Raw genomic sequence first — 22,893 nt, forward strand, 5'->3', positions numbered from 1 at the left:
TGGGTATTCCGAGTGATGCGGGAAGGGACACGTAAGGATAGTTCCTGAAGTAATATTTCCGATCTTAAGTTTCCATTACCTATTTTATGTAGATATTTCAGGTCAGAGATAGTTCTGCGTACTTCAGGAGTCTGAATATTAAGATGTCGCAAGAGTTCCTTCTTAGATAATATTCGAAGTGCAGGAACACGAAAACGGACTATAGCGATGAAGAAATTGAGAACAGAATCAAGTCTGGAGAGATGTGTAGGTGCTGCCATGGCCCATATGGGAGAGCAGTATTCGATCTTGGGCGCTATTAATGTCTTATAAAAATTTGCTAATGAAGAAACAGTGCGTAGTTCGGTGAATCGATAAAGAAGTCCCAACATGCGCATTGAATTCTTTAGTATTGAGGAGATGTGGTCAGAGAATGTGAGTTTTAAATCAAAGATGACACCAAGATCATTATGACTAGCAGAATGTGTGATAGGGGAATTGTTGGTATGGTATGTGGAGGGAACAGGAGACTTTTTCAAAGTAATAGTAATACTGTCACATTTCTTACTGTTGAGTTTCAAGTACCACATTTCACACCAACCTGTAAGGTAATTTATGTCTTCCTGTAGAGCAATTGTGTCATGGAGACACGATATTTCTCTGTATAACTTACAATCGTCAGCAAAAAAGCAGAAGGCCGCTAGGTTGAGCTGATAAGTGCGTGTAGAGATCATCCATATACAGGACTAACAGCAGAGGCCCAAGCACACTCCCCTGAGGCACCCCTGAGATCACGGGTTGGGGGTTAGAAGTCGCCCCTGAAAGAACAACTCTCTGTTTACGGTCCTTCAAGTAGCTTGTGATTAGAGAGAGAAATTTGCCATGTACATTAAATCTATTGGAGAGTTTATGAAGAAGATGAATGTGACTGACAGAATCAAAGGCCTTCGAGAGATACAAAACCTCACCATGATGGCTACTATTGAGAAGTAGCCAACTTAGGCAAATTGCCAACTTACAGAAAATAAATGTATTTTGACCCAATAACCACATGTAATGTAAGTATTTCTAATGCAGTACTTAAATATTACCTACATACTACTTTGTGCACTTGGAAACATTTAAAGAAAAAAAAGTATCTAGCTTTTAAATACATCTAGTGAGAAACAATAATTGCTACAGCCAACACTGCACTTCCAATAATCTCCTTTTGTTCCGTTGTTTCGCTTTTCCCCTCTTCTTGTTTTTAATACCCCAAACGCCACAGAAAACTATAGCAAGCATAATGTTACAAATAGATAGATCGGCATGATAAAAGGGGTGACTGAACCAGAAAATGGTTTTCTGTTTAAATTAACAAATATTGCAACCAATGTCTTAATTTCTGGATGAACATTTACTATTAAGTACATTGAAATACCTTTCTTTTTTTTTAAGTTAAGAGCATTCACAAATCGTAGAAGTATAGATAATATCGTTTTCAAAAATTAACGAAATTACTGTAGTTTTAGATTCACGAAATAGTATATGGGAAATTATTCTAAAGAACATACGAGGTGATATCAGAAAGTTTCGAGACTAGTCCTGTAACACACGAACAGAATATGCTTGACACTCTTCGAAAAGATTTCCAGAACACATTCTAGCAGTGGCATAAACACGGGGAGAGCTGTATTGCTGTATAAGATAACTATTTGGGAGATGATAGTGAGCAAACGTAGATAAATAAAGAACTTTCTTGTAAACAGAACTAGTCTCGAGACTTTCTGATACCACCTCGTATGAACGTTTTATCTGACCCATCATATTGAAAAATGGATTTTTCTCCGTATTACCATTGGTAAAACACAATTTATTTTACAATGGATTACTGCACATATATCGAAAATGCGTAACCATAACAGCTTTTAGACTACCAAACTATGCTATACATAAATATCGGAAGATTTAAAGAACAGCTATGTTCGTTCATCAGTCGGTCGATATATGTCGGAGCGAAAACAGTAAAAGATATCGAAAAATGATATTTTGGAATAGATTCAGGTTCAAATATTCTTACCAGTTTACCGTCTGTTCTAAGCGTAAGTGGTAAAACGCAACCTTTTTCAGTTTTCAACATTTGATTGCCATCGAAGAAACACGGTAATAGGTAGCAACAAGCAGTTCATTGAAATAGATTCAGTGTCTTAAGAAAACGTGCTATCTTCAACCGTATTAGTCTATTAGTATCAAAAGTAATAGAAATTTACTACTATTTCCAAGTTCAATATTGATCTCCATAAAGCGGAAACGATTAGGTATATGTAAAAGCGTTGTTTTGGAATCGATTCAGAGTTCGTGAAACAGGTTTCGTTTCTTCTCTTAATCTTCTTTCAAATCGAAAGTGATAGAAATCAATCAAATCTGGTATCAACATTGATTACCATAGAACCAGGGGTAAAAGTGATGGGAAACGCGTGGGTACGTCGTTCTTCCAATTCTAGAAAATATCTGTGGCGTTCTACCGCTTTCTAAAAATTACAATGGGCCAAGATAGGCTCAGGGGACTGCATGACGTCATCCGTCCCCCTACTTTTTCAGATCCACTTTTACTTCTGCATAGAACGAATATACAGGGTGTCCGAGAAGTCCTTCCCTGATTACAGAAATTGATAACTCAGGCTAGAAATAAGATAGAAATATGAAACTGGTGTTGAATTGTTTACAAACTATAAAAGTTTTTGTCTGTTAGGTTTGTTCTGTTTTACCAAGTCTCAATTTTTTTGTTTTAGGTTTATAGTACGTAAGTAAGAAGCCCAAGAAGCCATGCCAACCAACCAGGAGAAGGCACAGTGTGTCCTGTGGTACCATAAGACACGATGACCAACCACGTTGCAGAGACAGTTCCAGACTTCTTTTTATGGGGTTATGTCAAGGATGAGGTCTACCGAACACGTGTACCAGATCTTGAAACCCCGCAGCAACGAATAACCACAGTCGTTGCATCGATCCCTCCAGTGATGTTGGCTAATGTGTGGATGGAAATTGAATATCGCCTAGATGTGCTACGTGCTACCAAGGGTGCTCATGTGGAAGTGTACTGATGTGACCAAAACTTTTATAGTTTGTAAACAATTCAACACCAGTTTCATATTTCTATCTTATTTCTAGCCTGAGTTATCAATTTCTGTAATCAGGGAAGGACTTCTCGGACACCCTGTAGTAACAGGTAGCAACAAGCGGTTTTGAATCGATTCAGAATTTTAAGGAATGATACCATTTCTACACGTACTGTATTACCCTGCTAAAACCAGAAGTGATAAATTTGGTCGTACTTCTTGCTTCAACGTTTATCATCATAAAACAAAAACGGTAATTGAGGCTGACAAACGTTTTTTTTGGTGGCAGGGAGGGGGTAGAGTGGGGGTATAGATTCAGCATCTGAAGAAAATTACACCATCTCTACTCGTAAGGCTCTAATAAAATGAAAGTGGTAGAAATTTTCTAGTACTTCTTGTTTCAATATTGATGTTCGTAGAGCAGAAACTGAAACAGATATCGTAAAAAACAATCTTTTGAATTAATTTATCGTCCCAAGAATGGATTCCATCTCCACTGTTAATCTTCCATTCAAACGGAAAGTAGTAGATATAAATTGTTTCTGGTTCCAATTTTGATCTCTATAGAACAAAAAGTGTACTACCTAGTGACTAGTGTTTCCTTTTTTTTGAATCGATTCAGTCTCTCAAGAAAAAAAAAATACCATGTCAACCCATATTTATCTACTAAAATCGAAAGTTTTAGAAGTTTACTATTACCTCCGGTTTTGATATTGATTCCCATAGAGGAAAAGCTTTAGCTAGAAACGACAAATGATTTTTATATGAATTTTGTATTCGAAGAACAAATTTTAAATTAAGGTTTATTCATTTACTGAAACCGGATATAGTAAGAAAAAGGTGAACTGTGATTTCAATATTGACTATTGTCTAGTAATAATTGTAAGAATTGGGCCGCGGTGGCTCAATGGTAGAGCGTTCACCTCTTGGAGCATGGGGTTCCTGGTTCGTTTCCTGCTCGCGGCAAGTGAACTTTGTGGGGAACAAACATCGTGTGCGTGGGTTTCCTTGGAGGTTCTCCCGTTTCCTTCCATTTTCTTCATACCACCATTTCATTCATTTTTCATCATCACCGTCACCTTTAGACTCACCGGCATAATTGTGGGACGTAAAACTCAAAGATTTCATTTCATTTCAATTGTAAGAAATAGCAAGAAAAAGTTGCTGGTGTAGATTCAGCGTCAGAGGAAGTTTCATTTCTGATAACCCTCTATCGCAGCCGTAAGTTAAAGATCTGTTTAAATCTTGAATTCGCATAGTTTGAAAGTCTACCGCAATTTCATAAAGAGGACAGTAGAACTGCCGCTTCTTTTCCCCCAGTACCGTTATGTTTTATAAATAATATAGAAAGCCATGTCCTTTAATGGGATGTGTTGGCAGACGGTTGGGTTATGTCATTAGGGTTTGATGACATGCTTACGTGTGTTTGGAAAGTTCTTATATTTCTTATTTTAGTTGTGCTGACATGTCTGTATTGTTGGAAAAGGTCATATGCTCTTTTTCGAGTCTGTATGCGTGTCTGTACAGCCTCTATACTGACTAATTTTAAAAATAATAATGGAAATTTGAATTGGTTCGATTTGAATTAAATCTGTTGATATGATTAAATTAATAATCCGTAGTAGTGATTAAATTAATAATAATAATATTGAATATATTACACGAGCAATATGTGAGAGAATAAAAGATATTCTCCTAATAAATTAGTCGCTTAGTTCGAATCTCATATTATACAAATGGATTTGACTAATAGAAACTTACATTGAGAAATATATAATTTGGAAAAATGAAATATTTGAGTCCCACCATTATGCCTGTTAGGCTAAAGGAGATGGTAATTATTTTATTTGTTAAAAATAAGATGTTCGAACAATATGTGAGAGAATAAAAAAGATATTCTCCTAATAAATTAGTCGGAGCAAATAAGATGTTCGAACAATATGTGAGAGAATAAAAAAGATATTTTCCTAATATATATTTAACGGTTCGGTTCTTATTAATTTATCCTTTCGTAATAAATTACTCGGAGCAACATATTTTGGGAGGAAATCATTTTATTAGAAGCTTAGAACACTTGTAGTGTGATTATTTTATTCGTTCGTGTTATTTTATTTTATTGGTTCATTTGCTTAGCAAATTCAACTTATTTATTGGATTGTATGCTAAAACATACTCCCAAGAACAGCTACCCTGTGAACCTACAAATAATTTCGAAAATACTAACTAAGCTCGTTTTTAAAATAAGAAGCTGAGAACACTTATAATGTGTAAAAGTTTATGTGATACGTACTGGGATCGAACCCGGGACCCTTGACACCATAGGTGAACGCTGTATTGTACTGAGAATGAACCTGGGACTCCAAGCAACAGAGGTGAACACTGTATTGTAATGGGATCGAACCCGGGACCCTTAACACCATAGGTGAACGCTGTATTGTATTGAGAATGAGCCTGGGACCCCCAAGCACCAGAGGTGAACACTGTATTGTAATGGGATTGAACCGGGACCCTTAACACCAGAGGTGAACACTGTATTGTATTGAGAATGAGCCTGGGACCCCAAGCACCAGAGGTGAATGCTGTATTGTACTGAGAATGAGCCTGGGACCCTTAGCACCAGAGGTGAACGTTGTATTGTACTGAGAATTATTGCAATCCTCACATGTAAATTGGCGAGAAAAAAAAACATGGGAAATAGGAAGTGTGTGTGTGTGTGTATGATTTGAATGGTTTATTTATTTATTTTGTTAATATTCATCGTTTTATTGATTTGTTTATTCCTTATAGTTAACTCCTTGTTTACATCCAAGTTTGAAATACGGAGTGACTGAATTGTTCTTCCGTCTCTGAGAGAAGGCGAGCTTAGAATGAACACAATTTTATTTTTGTAAATGCCATTACTTCCGGGTCATTGCCTTAAACGCTTTCCCCTTGACCGTAAGAAAACTGTTTGGCGACATACTGAAATATTTTTTTCCATTAACTATGGTTGTCACAGCGATACTTATCGGTAGTGATGAAGAAGACAGATAGAAATTTTATGTTTCTTCCCTTTTACAAGATGTTTGGACAAACACGTAAATGTATTTTTGTGGCAATATCTGATTTTGGCAGAATATCTAATATCTGATGAAAGTGTTACATGTAAGCATTTTCCTTAATTAGATGAAAACCGCACATTGCTACAGGGGACCCTGTCTGAATGAGGAAAAATGGTAGCTTTTCCTTGAAAGGTCATTTACAACGGTTGATGAAGTTGTAAATAAGAAATTTTTAGATTTCTTGGTGCAGCAATAAATAAATGATGTTAGCGGACATGATGACTTTATTTATAATTAATGAAATCGGGTTGAAAACCTGATGAAAACATGATGCTTGGGGGAGGGACACATTGAAATCCTTATATATATATATATATATATAGTATTGAAATAAAGTTTATTATTATTGTTTTTACACACTTCCATAGAATGTGTGTGTTGAAAAAACTTTATTTGTGTGTTTATTGAACTTTTTTCGTTAGTGATTCTAACAGAACGAAGTCTGATTTTTAAGGTGAGAACTTTTTAAATGCTAAACTGACATGTATTATTCACTTAATTATAATGAAAGTTTTTTGAATAATTATTGGAAAACTCAGATTTGCTTCTGAGAAACATTGTCGGAGAATAAACCTACGACCATTTTGTAATCATGCAAGAGGGACAAGATTTCAAGTGTTTGCAATCTATTACTAAAGTTATTATTATTATTATTATTATTATTATTATTATTATTATTATTATTATTATTATTATTATTTCATTCTTTCGCCTAATTAGAAGGTAATTGTAAAAAATATTATGTTTGAAAAATATGTGAGTGCACTAAAATAAGCTTGCTGTAAAAAATAAATATACGGTCCCTTAAGAACCGCGATGATGATTTACTTGTAGAGTTTTATTTGCTTAATTATAGTATGCTTAATTACAATATGTTTGATTCATTTGTTACGATTTTTAACTGTTATACCGATTGTGTAGTGAAACATGATCACTTTAAAATCAGTTATACCTAATATATATATATGTACGTTGTACAGATGGGACTTGAACTGTTTAAGTAAGCTCATTTGCCAATAGATGGCATAAAAGTACGCTTTGGCAACACAGCTGATAATTTTTTAGGAATGCAAATGTTTGAATTAAGACTAGTATTTGCAGAAAGAAATGTTTTAGTCTTGGGGAGGAGAGGGAGCGCTTTTCCCCAACATTATCGTGTTTTGATAGTAAATATTACTGAATGTTAGTTATTGCGGGGTTGGTAGCCACATAACGCATACAATAGCTTTAATGTTAAGAAAGAAAATTTTACGGAACCCCTAAATACATTGGTTATTGAACACTGTCTTTCGATTTGAAAAAAAAAAAACTTGTTGTGTATCCTCGAAGTAAAATGAAATGATGTCCCTCTAACTAAGTGAGTTTTGCCTTTCAGATAGATTGCCTAGATTTTAGCACTATTATAGCAAAAGGAAATTACGTACGACTATTGTAGCACATAGCTATTACTGGCGGGGGCCCCTTAGTTACGGACTAACTTAGATTTTAACAGTATTATAGCAAAAGGAAATTATGTAGTCCTATTTGTAGCATATCCCTCTAACTAAGTGAGTTTTGCCTTTCAGATAGATTGCCTAGATTTTAGCAGTATTATAGCAAAAAGAGAATTATGTATGCCTATTGTAGCACGTATCTATAACTAGCGGAGGCTCTTTCACCCTTAGTTACGGACTAACTTAGATTTTAGCAGTATTATAGCAAAAGGAAAATTACGTACGACTATTGTAGCACGAAGCTATAACTGGCGGGGGCCCTTCCCCATCCTTAGTCACAGGGTTACTTAGATTTTAACAGTATTATATTATAGCAAAAAGAAAATTATGTATGCCTATTGTAGCACGTACCTATAACTGACGGGGGGGCCTTCCCCCTTAGTCACAGGCTTACTTAGATTTTAACAGTATTATATTATAGCAAAAAGAGAATTATGTACGGCTATTTCTACCATGTTTTACCAACTGATACCGTGTCTCCCATTAGTTAGTTCCTACAATTGCGGGTTTTTCTGAATAAGTAATAACATGATGATGATTATGTTCAACTGAAGGGTCATATGTGTTGGTGGGTCCCCCTTAGGGATTTGTAATATAATGAACGTTTGGTGGTTTACTGATAGAAGAAGAATCAACTATGCCCTCACAAATTATGTTTTATTAACAGAACACAATGGTGAGAAGGGTTCTTGGTACTTATTTAATGCTATCAGTAGTATTTTACGGATAAAAAGAAATATATATTATACTGTACCTTTAAAATATAAATATAAATATATATATATATATATATATATATATATATATATATATATTTAGGACTAATAATAAATACGTCAACACGACGCACGGAGGTAAACTAAACTAAAGTTATTTTAAAATTTCTCCGACAGATGTCAGTGTTAGTGGCGGGAGGGGAGAACACTTGATAGAACATGATATAACATGTATTTGATGTGTACGCTTATCATTTTTTCTTACGTCGGCGTGCGTTAAAGATCACAGAGAAAGCTTTCCTGATTATTAAACCTATTTTAATAGTATTAAATAAAGTATACAGGATTATCACTATATTTATTGAGGCCTGTTTATTACAGACATTGAAGCTGTGCTAAGCGTTGTGGTGCTAGCAATTATATTAAAAGTACCGACTATCCCAGTTGAGATTTCTTCTTCTTTTTTTTGTGGATTGTGAACGGAGAACTAAGCCTTGAAAGGTATGTATTTCTTATGGTTATTATGATTTTTTAAAAAAAGAAAGAAAGAAATTATATAGTTTTTTAATTGTACTTGACTTGTATTTAACCAATATTATTGAACAAAGAGACTCTCTCTCTCTCTCTCTCCCTCTCTCTCTCTCTCTGTGTGTGTGTGTGTTTGTGGATATTTTTAATAGAATAGTTTATAATTCAATATAAGTGAATATATTTACTGATTTTTTCATAAAGTAACTTGATTGATTTCTATTTACATATCAATAATTAACTAAAGATGATTATTTTTTTTCTTTTATATGATATTATTATGTAAGCGTTGCTTAAAAGAAGTATTTATTTGATCTTTTTTTTATTAAAGTGGACTTGATTACTCAAAAGTTTTTCTTTGTTTTATTTTTTTTAGATGGATTTCTTCTGCCCGACTGAAGAATTAAATATGATTGATGAAATCTACCTGCAAGAGGTCTTGCGCGGTCTCAACGAGTACCCTAGGGTTTTTAGCACGTGGAAAGCCATTATGGAATTAGGCAGACTTGGCCATAGGGGATCGGTGAGATGCGAAGCCATATTGCGGACCCTTCGTGTCTTTGAAGGTAATGATATACTACTTCTCCAGCACTGTGTAAGCAGTGCTGACGTACTGGATTTGTTTGTGTACGGTTTTTTCCGTAGTAAAGAATCGTATGAATTGGCTCTAGATAAAGTTATGTATTTATTAGCTTGTGGGGAAGGTCAGGTAGATAGGATAAATGATACAGAGTTATCTGAATTTTTTATTTTGGCTGGCGATTTGTTTTGGAACCATGCTTAATCCCATCTGAAAATAATAATGCCATAGTCATGACCCCTCAAGAAACTCATAACTTGAGTCCTAATAATTTATATTTGTTATCAAATGAAGATTTAGCTTTCCTAAATGATAAAGCAGATGGGATTGGCAATTTAAATTCCGTTGAATTACCATTTGAAGAAGAAATGGGGAGATTGGTTGAAAATGAGGACAATGCTGTGGTTATACCCACGCAACAGGTCCAGGGAGAAAATCCTGTACACAACCCAGCTCAATATTGTGTACAGGATAATCATGACTATGGGAACCAAATGATACTTTCTCCTCAGCCTGGACCGTCATCTGCTAGTGTCCCACCAATGGTTGGACATGGCAACATAAATAAGAATAGTACAAGTAGTACTACTGGTAGTCATAATAGTGGTAGTACAAGTGGTAGTAGTAGTGATAATAGTCATGGCGGGGATAATCAAAGAAATAGTAATTTCGAAGTTGTAAGACAAAGCAGACAAAGCAGACAAAGGTTTCGTAAGTTTCATCTTACGGGCCATGAAATTGTCGTCAGACCTGTGGGTGATGAAAGGAATATTAATAACCCAGAGGCCTATATCGAAAGTTTAATCGATTTTGCGTTGGAACATGTGATCTCCAATGCACGCCCCATGGACTACATTGGTTTATACGTTGAAAGTAGTAATAGTACTAATAACAAACCAGTGTATGTGCCGTTTAGAAGAAAGGTCAATTTCACTGCTAGAATAGTCCTCACTTCAATCGAACGAGTACTAAATTCGAATGAAGTGTTTTTTTTAGGGGAAGAAGTATTGTTTCGATTCCATATAGCAGAGAATTTGCACGGACAAGGAAGAAATACTACATTGAGTGCCTTTGACAAGTATGGAAAATACCAAGATTATTTGGAAAAGCGATTAATTCGCATTGAAAATAAGAATATGTACTGCCTCCTCATGGCCATAATATATGGAATAACAAAGCATACCGCAAGTAGTAAAGTTTTATATAATTAAAAAACAAAAGATTATAATAAATGGCTTTTTAAAGCATAAGTTCTCTGCGAGATGGCAGGAGTTAACGTTCAAAGTAAGCAAGGTTGTGACTTCTCTGATTTGGACCTCTTTCAAGCATATTTGAAAGGAGAGTATCAAATCGTAGTTTATGAGGAGATTGAAAAGAATAATCGGGAATATATAGTACGTTACCCGGGAGAACATGCAGAAAATAAGATTTTTATCCTATATCAAAGAGGTAACACTATTGGTCATTTCGAACCCATTCGTACTATTAGAACTTTTCTCAAGGCACGGAAGTATTGTTATTATTGTTTGGAAGCTTATGATGAAAGGTCACGTGCACACAAGTGTAAAACTCGGTATACTTTTTGCGAACATACTCACGAACGGGATTATACTACAAACAGAATTACATGTAATGCATGCAATAGAGAGTTTGCTGAGGGTACATGTTTTAACAACCATGTGGAACGTAATAAAGCGGCTAAATCCGTATGTGATAATGTAAAGCTCTGCATCGATTGTGGTATCATCTTTGATAAGAGAGGGCGAAAATCTGAACACATGTGTGGTGAACATTTTTGTTCAACATGTCGTGCATATGTTGATACAAATCATACATGTTTTGTTCAGAGACAGCAATCTGTTCATACGAAAAGGTTTATGTACATCACCTATGATGTAGAGACGATGTTGAAGGCGCCGAATGAGCGCGGTGAAAGGGAACATGAAGTTGTACTGGTGTGTTGTCATCATGTATGTTACGTCTGTATAAGGAAAGGTATCGATGAGCCTTGTAAAACGTGCGGTGACAATATTGGAAATCGTTCGTTTTCTTTTAAGACAATGACGGATTTTATTAACCACGTGTTAGTAGAACGTCCTGTCTTTCAGAAGATCGTGGCGATCGCTCATAATGCATCCAGATACGATGGCCTCTTCTGTCTTAGAACTCTAATAGAAGACCAGCATATTGTACCTAGTGTTCTTATTCAGGGTCAAAAGATTTTTAATATTAACATAGGTAACCGTATCTTTTTTCGCGACTCTTTCCTCTATATTGGTGTCAAATTATCAAAATTACCGAAAACGTTAGGCCTTAGTCAAAATTTAAAGAAGGGAGATTTCCCATATTTGTTTAATACTGAAGAAAATCAAAATTATGTCGGTCCCTACCCTCCGCTTAAGTACTATGACCCTGAGGGACGAAGCACAGAAGAAAGAAAACAATTGGAAGCCTGGCACCAAGAACGTGCGGAAAGTGGCGAGGAGTTTAACCTGCAGAAGGATATGCTGGTTTATTGTGAAAATGATGTTAGAATTCTAACAGAAGCGGTCATCAAGTTTAGCGATATTATTGAAGAGAAAACGGAGGGTTTGCAATGTTTCATAACATCATCAACCATTGCAAGTCTTGCAATGCGTACATATCGTACCTTGCACTTACCGGAAAATACTATTCCTATCATTCCCGCGTTGGGATTTCATCATAAGACCAAGCTATGCAATGGCTTATGTATATGGAAGACCAATTAGGGATAGAAATCCAGCATGCTAGGAGAGGTGGGGAAAAGTATATTGGTAGGTACAAGGTCGATGGATGGCACGAAGGACTCAACGCTGCCTTCGAGTATTACGGATGCTATTTCCATGCCTGTCGCCTTTGTTTTCCCTTTAACCGTGACGCGGTTTTGCACGATGCACAAGACTCGTACAATACGATGGAGAAACGATATGAGCAAACCATGCGTCGTCGTAAGTACCTGAAAAGTATAGGTGTAAACCTATATGAAATATGGGAATGTTCTTGGGATAATAAGGTAAAGACGGACAAGGAAGTGCAAAAGTTTGTTCAAGAACGTTGTACTAATCTGCCTGAGTTTCTTATTCCTAAGAACTGTTACAACGGTGGTCGCACGGAGGTCTTTCGTTCTTACGTCAATTGTACGAGTGATGAGCGTATTTATTATGCCGATGTAACTAGCCTGTACCCATGGGTAATGGCGCGTAAACCTATGCCGGTTAAATCACCTAAGATTTACACGGGACCGGACTTTCCAGATGTGGAAAGTATTCACGGTGTAGTCAAAGGCACAATTGTCCCTGCAAAGGACCTCTATTTTCCGATCTTACCATACGTTGCGGGAGGTCGATTACTTTTCGGCCTTTGCCGCACACGTATGGAAGAAGAAAACACTAATGAATGTACTCATAGTGACGCTGAGTGTGCTTTCACAGGAACATTTTGCACTCCAGAGTTACACCTTGCTCTTAAAAAAGGTTACAAAATAATCGATAAACATGAGATATGGGAATTTGAACTCTTAGATCCTGAAGAGGGGAATTCAGGTGGGCTGTTCGGGACCTATGTGAATTCCTTCCTTCAGATGAAGCAGGAAGCCTCTGGTTTTCCTGCTTACTGTACCACTGAAGAAGACAAACATAAATATATCGAAGAATATTATGCCCATGAAGGCATACGATTAAATTATGATAATATTAGGACGAACCCTGGATTGAGGCAATGTGCGAAACTATACCTCAATTCATTGTATGGAAAGTGTGGGGAACGCACAGACATGTCACAGAGTATAATCGTTAGTGATGAGGTCACATTTCTTAGGTATTTAACTACAGCAAGGTATGAAATTCAAAGTGTGGTACCAATTGATGATGACCATCTCATGGTCACATACAGAGACATTGAAAACGAAAACGTTCCGTTAGCGTTTTCTAATGTGATACTAGCCGCATTTATTACTTCGTGGGCTAGACTTAGACTTTACGAACTACTGACGACTGTAGGACCTGACAGAGTAATCTACTGTGACACTGACAGTATCATGTACCTACAGAAAAAAGATGAGGAACCCTTGTTACCGCTCGGAAATTATTTGGGAGATCTTACAAATGAAATTCCTGAAGGTTGGGAGTTTACAACCTTTATTGGTCATGGCTGTAAAAACTACGCCATGCGGCTAACAAATGCCCAAGGGGATGTTCGCGATATATTCAAAATTAGGGGGATAACACTAAACGATAGAACCTCTCAAAAAATTAACTTTGAGAGTTTCTATAAATTAGTGTCTGGACAATTAGAGTCCACAGTAATAGAAAACCCAAATAGTATAGTTCGTAGACCGGGGTTCCGTATCTTTAGCTGTAGAGAGACAAAGACACACCGTGAGGTCAACAAAAAACGAAAACGTATTGACGAACCTGACGTAACTGACGATGAACCAATACAAAAACGTGCAAGTGTACCTTACGGTTATAGACCCACGAATGAATGAATGTGAGTTGTATGAATGTCTCTTTTTCTTAAAACCAGCTCGTATGCACAGCATAACCGTTCTTAAAATATTTATTTTTAATTTATTCCTAATTTATTTTAATTTATTCATAATTTATTTATTTATTTTTTTCATTTCAAGCTTTAATTTTATATACCAGTGACTTTTTATTTATTTATTTCGTTTGCGGTGCAAACAATATATATTTAATCTAGTCATTTCAAGCTTTAATTTTATCTTTTTTTTATTCCCTCACATGATCGAAAATATGTAAATGTATGAGTGTGAGTGTGTATATAAAGCAGAGTCTCTATTGTATGCATTCATTTGATTACAAGATGTTAAAGTTTCAACATCCCTCTACTATTTTAATTGCTGGTCCTTCTAGGGCTGGTAAAACTTGTTTTGTAAATCGTTTACTTAATGAATGTGATCAAATGTTTAGTATAAAATTTAATGATATTGTTTGGTGTTATGGTGCAGTAATACCAAAATTGGATGCAAATGCAAAAATACGTTTTGTAGAGGGAATACCTGACATGAATAATTTTGAAAATTCATTATTAATACTTGATGATTTAATGTCGGAAACTAATGGCGATGTTGCTAATTTATTTACAAAGTATGAACATCATAAAAAGTTAACTGTAATATTTATTATTCAAAATTTATTTCCAAAAGAAAAACATGCACGTGATATTAGTTTAAATGCACATTATATTATAGTATTTAAAAATCCACGTGATAAATTACAAATACAATATTTAGCAAGGCAGATTATGCCTCGGTATAGTAAAGAAGTCGTGAGTGTGTTCGAAGAAATAACACGGGAGCCTCACACTTATTTATTATTTGACTTGACACAAAAAACAAACGATGCATTGCGAATACGTACAAATATTTTTCCGAATGAAATCATGCATGTGTACGCTAACGTAGAAGACATGCATTCAGAAATTTTTGTTTAGTCTGCATCAAGATGTTGAAGGTGAAACAACACTACAGCACGCTCCGTGCTCTGTGCAAATGCAAAAATGCAAAACGAAAACAAATTTTACAAAATGCTTCAGGGGATTTAATAAGAACAATATCTCAAGTAGCTAAAAACACAATAAAAGGAAACATTCCTTTAAATTCTCGCCAGAAGCAACGTTTACGTAGACATAAAAAGATCTTACGTGCTCTATCTCAGCAGCGTACTGCATTGAATAAAAAGAAGAAGTTGTTACTACAAAAAGGTGGTGCGCTTTTACCGTTAATCTTGGGACCACTTCTTGCAGCAGTAGGAAGTATATTTTCAGTCGTTAGATATGTCAGAATTACGTAAAATGATTTTAGTTTCTGAAAATGCTGTACATGAAATTCAATCAAATCTTAAATCCATAGATTCACATCAGTCACGTTTAGATGAAGAAATGAATAATATCTTAAAACGCCGTGATCTTAGTGTACAACAAAAGTGGAAATTATATCAACAAGCTTTGCATCGTTATTTACAGTATACATCTTCTTCACATAAGCCTATTACTTTACCTATCATTCAAGAAGAAGAAGAAGAAAAATTATAATCAAGTTCCAAACAAGATAGCAATACTTCTATTTTACCATTTGTATCAGACATTTTACAATCAGTACCGAAAACACTTCGTAGGAAAACAGATCTATTATTAAAACAGTTGACAAGTTCTGATAAAATTCAGTGGGATAAGTCTGGCATTGTACGTATTCAAGGAAAAACAATACCAGGTTCAAATATTACAGATTTAGTAAATGATGTTCGTACAAGAAAATATTCAAGAAATCCTTTAGGTATTCATGAATTTAAAAATTTATTAGAAGATCTTAATGTTCCTAAAGAATTTATTGGTACACCTATTAGCACACCAGCATCAAAAGTGAATAGTAGTAGTAGTAGTAGTAGTAGTAGTAGACAACGTATTCATAAAGTAAGAAAATCTACTAGTCCTGCAGTAGTTGCTAATTTATTTAAACACTGGAAAGAATATAGTATGTATAATGACAAAATTATCAAAAATATATTATGATTATTCAAATCCTGATTCTTTATCAAGTATACAAACATTACAACGCAAAACAAAGTTATCTAAAAAAAATTAAAAATTGGTTAGCTTCTCAAGATGCTTATACATTACATGCACCAGCTCGTAAAATTTTTGAACGTAAAAAGTATTATGTTAGTGCACCAAATGAAACATTACAAATGGATTTAGCAGATATGCAAAATATTGCAAAGTATAATAATAATTATAAATATATATTATGTTGTATTGATATTTTTTCACGTTATGCATATTGTGTTCCGTTAAAAACAAAGAAAGGTCCTGAAATGGTAAAAGCAATAACAAAAATTTTTGAAAATTTCAAGTTACCCGTGTTTAACGTACAAACAGATTTAGGCGGTGAATTTTATAATCGTCATGTAAAACAATTGTTTAAAGAATATGAAATTAATCATTATAGTGTTCATTCCGAAATTAAATGCGCATTAGCAGAACGTTTTATACGTACATTAAAAGAAAGATTGTATCGTTATTTTACTGCAAAGAATACTTATCGTTATATTAATGTATTAGATCAAATTGTAAAAAATTATAATCATTCATACCATTCAAGTATTAAAATGGCACCTGCACAAGTAAATGATTCCAATGTGAATCAAGTGTGGGAGACTATACGGAAATAAAAATAATAAAAAGAATATAACATGTAAATTTAATCCGGGTGATTATGTACGTGTTAGTAAGTATAAACATGTATTAGAAAAAGGATATTTACCTAAATGGTCACAAGAAATATTTATTGTTGACAAATGTATTAAGTCAGATCCTGTCACTTACAAATTAAAAGATTGGAACGGTGAAGAAATTAAAGGAATATTTTATGCACAAGAATTACAAAAAGTAATTATAAATTCAAAGAAAACATATCTCATTGAAAAAGTATTAAAACGTAAAAAAGGGTGGATGTATGTAAAATGGTTAGGATATCCATCAAGTATGAATTCGTGGATTAGATCAGATTCTATTCAGTCTGCAAAATGAATTCGAACTTTACACACGACTTTTACGTTACTCTTCCTTCAAATGCAAGTAGCAATCTTTTTGATAATAATACAACCTCATCATTTCGAGTTAAATTGGCACAACCTATTGATTTAAGTGATGGGGAATGGGCTGTTGCATTAACACAAATTAATATTCCGTGGAGTATTTACAATGTTGGTGAAAATGAAGAAATTATAATTACTAGTGTTATCGATGATAAAGTTGAACGCTACCGTGTTCCAATAACACCTGGATATTATTCATCAATTGAATCGATTCTACAATTAATTCCTGAAAATGTTCGTATGTTACACTATTTACAAAATAAAAATCAGGTTGTTATCAAACATTCTTTAAAATTAGAAGATCAATGTATGATTGGTGTTACACCAGGTTTACAACAGATTTTTGGATTTATTAATGAAAATACGCTTGATGTTAAAAATGTTATATACACAAAAGTTAAAAATGTTGATTTAATATTAGCACGTAGAAAATTCCCATGTAATTTAGATTATAATATTCCCAATACAATTAATGTTTGCATTTATATTTTAAAATAACAACAAAATATAGGTCCATTAGTTCGAAAACTTAGTGTATATAATGTACAACACGGTCATGTAAAATCTTTTGTGTTTCACACACCACATTATGTTAAAGTTGAAAAGAAATATTTTGATACAATAGAAGTAAACTTAAAAGATGAACACGGGTTAAAATTACCATTTCGTTTAGGAACTTCAAACCTAACACTTCACTTTAAACGAAAATGATTTCTGAAAGTATTGATGATAGTTTTTACATTACATTAGTTTCAAATGCTAGTGCAGATGTATATCCTACAAATAGTCCAACACATTTTATTAATCAATTAAAAAATAATATTCGTTTATCAGAATCCGATTGGTATGCAGGATTAAGTGAAGTACATATTCCATTAACATGTTATAATGTTACCGCGGGTGAAAACGTTATATGGTACAAATTTAAAAATGCAGAACCTATGAAAAGTAAAATTCTTGTTGGATATTATTCATCCATTCATCATTTACTAGAAGAATTAAAAGCAAAATCGAGTTTTATAAGATTTAGTTTTTCAAATGTTGTACATGTTGAATGTGATGAACATGTAGAATCAGTTACATTGTCGCCTACATTAGCTTTACAATTAGGTTTTTCTGAAAAATCAGATCTTGTAAAATAGTCTCACGGATTCAAACAACCATACATAGATATCGGATATCCACATGAAATTTTTATTTATACAGATATTATACAATATCAATTTTTAGGTGATACAAAAGCACCATTATTACTTATAGCAGCAATCTCTGATATTAAATATGGAAAAATTCAAACAATTACATTTGAAGACATTGATTATATGCCACTTGCAAAATTTTGTTTTAACACTATTGAAATACTATTGAAAGATCACGCGGGGAGAAATTTGCCATTTCGTTCTGGGACACTGACCGTAACACTACATTTTAAACGCTCTCCGGCATCTTCTAAATAATAATAATAATAATAAAAAATGAGAGCAAGACGTGTTACTTATCATCGTGGGCGCGGAATACCATATTTTTCAGGACCTGTATATCAAAGGGGACATGGTATAGGTAGTTTCTTTAAAGGTTTATTTCGTTTTGCTTTACCATTTCTTAAACAAGGTGCAAAAACTGTAGGACATCAAGCATTACAAACCGGTATGCAAGTTGCGGGTGATGTATTAGAAAATCGACCATTTAAAGAATCGGTTCGTGCACGTGTAAAAGAAGCTGGTAATAGTTTAAAAGACAAAAGCAATTAATAAAGTTGGGCAGTTGCTAACTGGTAACGGCAAGAGACGGTCACGCAAGAGGAAAGCTCCTGCAATTGTAAAGTTTGGACCACCAACAAAACGTAAACATATACAGGACATCTTTTCATAATGGCGTTCCTAAATTCAAATAGTTTCGAATGTTGTACCAATGAATTTGATTTCTTTTCTATACCAATGACACAAACAGCTATTGAAGCAACAACAAATGCTGAATATCGTCCTATTTCCACATTAAAGTCAGAAGGACCTATTGAATTTGTTATTCCGGGAGAAACAGGTGAATTTATTCATCCTGCATATCTATATCTTTATGTACGTGGTAAAATTACTAAAGCTGATGGTACAACTTTAGCTAACGATGATGTTGTCGCACCCGTAAATAATTTCTTACATTCTTTATTTAGTCAAATTGATATTTCGTTAAATGATAAATTAATTAGTTCTTCATCAGGATCTTATCCTTATCGTGCATACATTGAAACATTATTAAATTATTCTCATGATGCTTCTCAAACACATTTAGCATGTGCCATGTGGCATAAAGATAATGCAAAAAATTTTAATGAATTAGATAATACAAATGCTGGTTTTCAAAAACGTGCTAATAAGGTGAAAAATAGTAAATCTTTTGAAATGTATGGACGTCTTCATACGGATATTGTAAGTTTAGATCATATGCTTCCTAACAAAGTAAGTTTGCGTGTAAAACTACATCGTAGTAAAGATAATTTTTGCTTAATGTCTGCTGAAAATACAAGCTATAAAGTTGCACTTGAGGAAATTATTCTTCATGTACGACGTATTGATGTAGCTGCAGATTTAGCTATGCAATTAAATACACGAATGGGTTCGGAAACAGCCAAGTTACCTCTGACGAGAGTGGAAACAAGATCTTATACTATACCTGCACAAGTAAAGTCTTACAGCATTGATAATCTTTTCCTGGGTAATGTTCCTAAAGGCCTGATTATTGGTTTCATCTTCAACACAGCCTTCAATGGGAAATCACATCTTAATCCCTTTGAATTTCGAAACTTTAACGTTAACGAACTGCAATTACAAGTCGGTTCAAAATCATTTCCTCCCAACCCCCTCACACCTGATTTTAATAATAATTTATACCTTCTAAGTTACTATACTTTGATTTCAGGTACTGGTATATGTTATCAAAATTATTCACATACTGTTACTCTTGATGAGTATCCAAACGGATATGCTCTGTATGCATTTATTCTATCTCCAACAGGAACTTTAGATGATAACACGTGGGATGTAGTACGCGATTCCGCTGTAAATTTAAAAGTATCATTTTCAGAAACTTTAACTGAACCTGTTACATGCATTGTGCACGCACAATTCGATTCTTTAGCACAAGTAGACAAAGACAGAAATATTTATACTGATAACACCTTCTAATTTATTTAGTTGAGTACAATGCGGGTTGTTGTTCACTTCTCGGCGCATCATGATAACGAAGATGAGTTTATTATAAAAGAGCTAGCCATTGTAAATCCTGACGTTCCCTTTTTTCAAAATTGGGTTTTTAAGCCACCATTTCCTTTAAATAAGTTATCTGAGCCAATCATAAGTACAAACAAATATCTAGGTGAGAATGTGTATGGCATTACCTGGCACGAAGGGGATGTAGAATATTCACATCTTAAGGAAATACTTCAAACATATTGTTCAAATACTACAACCATATACACATACGGAATAAATAGAAAGTGTTTTCTTCAAGAAATTCTTCAAAGAGAAGTTACAAATTTGGAAGAAATAAACTGTCCAAAGTATACTGCATTAAGTTTTCACGTTCATCGGTGTGCACATAATAAATATCGTTTCGGACAATATAGATGTACTGTTCATGAAGCATTACTGTATAGTGAATATGTGAAAGTGTATGATTATGTGTTACATGTGAATAACAGTGATAATTACATACCTACTTCAATTAAAAATAATAATAATAATCTTCATCATGTATAGTGATGAATTATTAAAACTGTTACTAAGTGATAAAATGACTGGTGCAAGTGTTACTGGAATTTACCCTATTGACAAACTTCCTGTAACGGTAAAACCTCCTGCAGCACTTGTGATTAATCTTGATACATCTGATTCTGCTGGTTCCCACTGGGTTGCAGTGTACATCAATAAGAAAAAACATGGGTACTACTTTGATAGTCTTGCTACGGACATTCCCAAGGAAATAAAAAACTTTTTGTCGAAAAATACTAAAATGTACTTTACAAATATTCAACAATATCAACATGATAATTCTGTGTTATGTGGTTATTTTGTCTTATATTTTCTGCATCATATTATTCGCATTCAATCATTTGAAAAGTGTTTAAAATTGTTTAACAAGAAAATTTTGAAAAAGAATGATGATATTGTTTATAAACATGTAAACAAATTTAAAAAAACAAATAATTTTTTAAAATTTTTTTATTTATTTTTTTAAAATTTACATTTTAAATTTACAATAAATTTTTTTTAAACTTACACCCATGCATTTTATTTACAATTCCTCATTACAATCTTGATAATGCATTAGTTAATGCTGTTGATCTTTCATATTTCCACCAATAATTCAACTGTTGTGCATTACGATATGCACATCCTGATTTCTTTACAATACTAGTGTGAAAAGAACAATATTCATTAAATGTATTTCCACATAATTCAATTAATGAAGGACAATGTTTTTTTCTAAATCAATGACATTATCTAATGCAAATATTCTTTTAATCCAAAGAGATTTCTCTAAACCTTTACAATAAAAGGTTGAATTCTTTGCGCATAATTGATTTACAAGGTTTCGTATGCATGATACAGTATATCCAGTTTTGCTATCCCATTTCAATCCATGCAAATTTAATGTTAACCAGTCAATTTGTTTTTGACATCCTAGTGATAATAGATTATATTCTACTGGTGATTTTACCAAGCAATGGAAATTTACTGTATCATCGCATGCAGTTAAACAAAACTCACGAATAATAAATTCGTTATCAGACATTTTAAAACCTTGAATATGGATAATATACTGATTTACACATGGTGAAATTTCATTTGTATGAAAAATAAAAAACGGAATTATCTGTCCAACAAATTCTGTATTTTGTAAAAGATCACAAGTTTTATGCATAAAGCATAGAAATGAGATTTCACTATGTTCTTGTTCAAACACTTCAAAGAGTTCACTAAGAGTTTTGTCAAGAGATAAATACTTCACTGCAAATGATCCAGTATTATGAAAATGTCTACATTCATGAGGAAGATGTAACTTGCATTCCACACATTCCATTGGAATATTGTTGTGTAAGTATACTTTTATAGTTTTTAATACACAGTTCACATTAATGTTTTCACCAGTACATAACACACATGAAACACTAGCACTATTCGAATACATTTTTTTCAATCTGAAATATTCGCTTTCCGTTTGTCTTTTCTTATGAAGATCTCTAGTAATTCCGGTAAATAGTCTGTATCACTTAATAATTCCACATAGGCATCATAAAATTTTTCTCTTGTTAATAGTCCGATAATATGCGTGTTTGCGTACAAATAAAACACATCATCTTCAACACTAGGACTTGCTATAATACTCCAAGCACGAATTTCCAATAATTCTGGACGCATAGTCATACAATCATTATCAAAATCATGATTAGATCCTGTTGTACATCCGTCACATATTAGTGTCTCATTAAAATTCCATTTTTCAATAGCCTTCTTTATACATTCGCGATCCACTTTTTCACTATTACAACAACAATCTAAAGCCCAAAATCGTGATGTTCTTGATAATACAATTGGAGATGATGGCGGTGTTGGTGAAACTGCTAGCGCTGGTGAATCTATTGCATCAAAATCAAATTCTTCATCTGACGATGATTCGTATATTTCTGTTTCAGCATCAGATATTGCTTCAATATTGCTATTGCAAAGATCCTTCTTCTCATACGACTGCATGATGTATCTTTATA

The sequence above is a fragment of the Thermobia domestica genome, chromosome 7 (genome assembly GCF_964235325.1).
Source record: "Thermobia domestica chromosome 7, izTheDome1.hap1.1, whole genome shotgun sequence".
NCBI lineage: Eukaryota > Metazoa > Arthropoda > Insecta > Zygentoma > Lepismatidae > Thermobia > Thermobia domestica.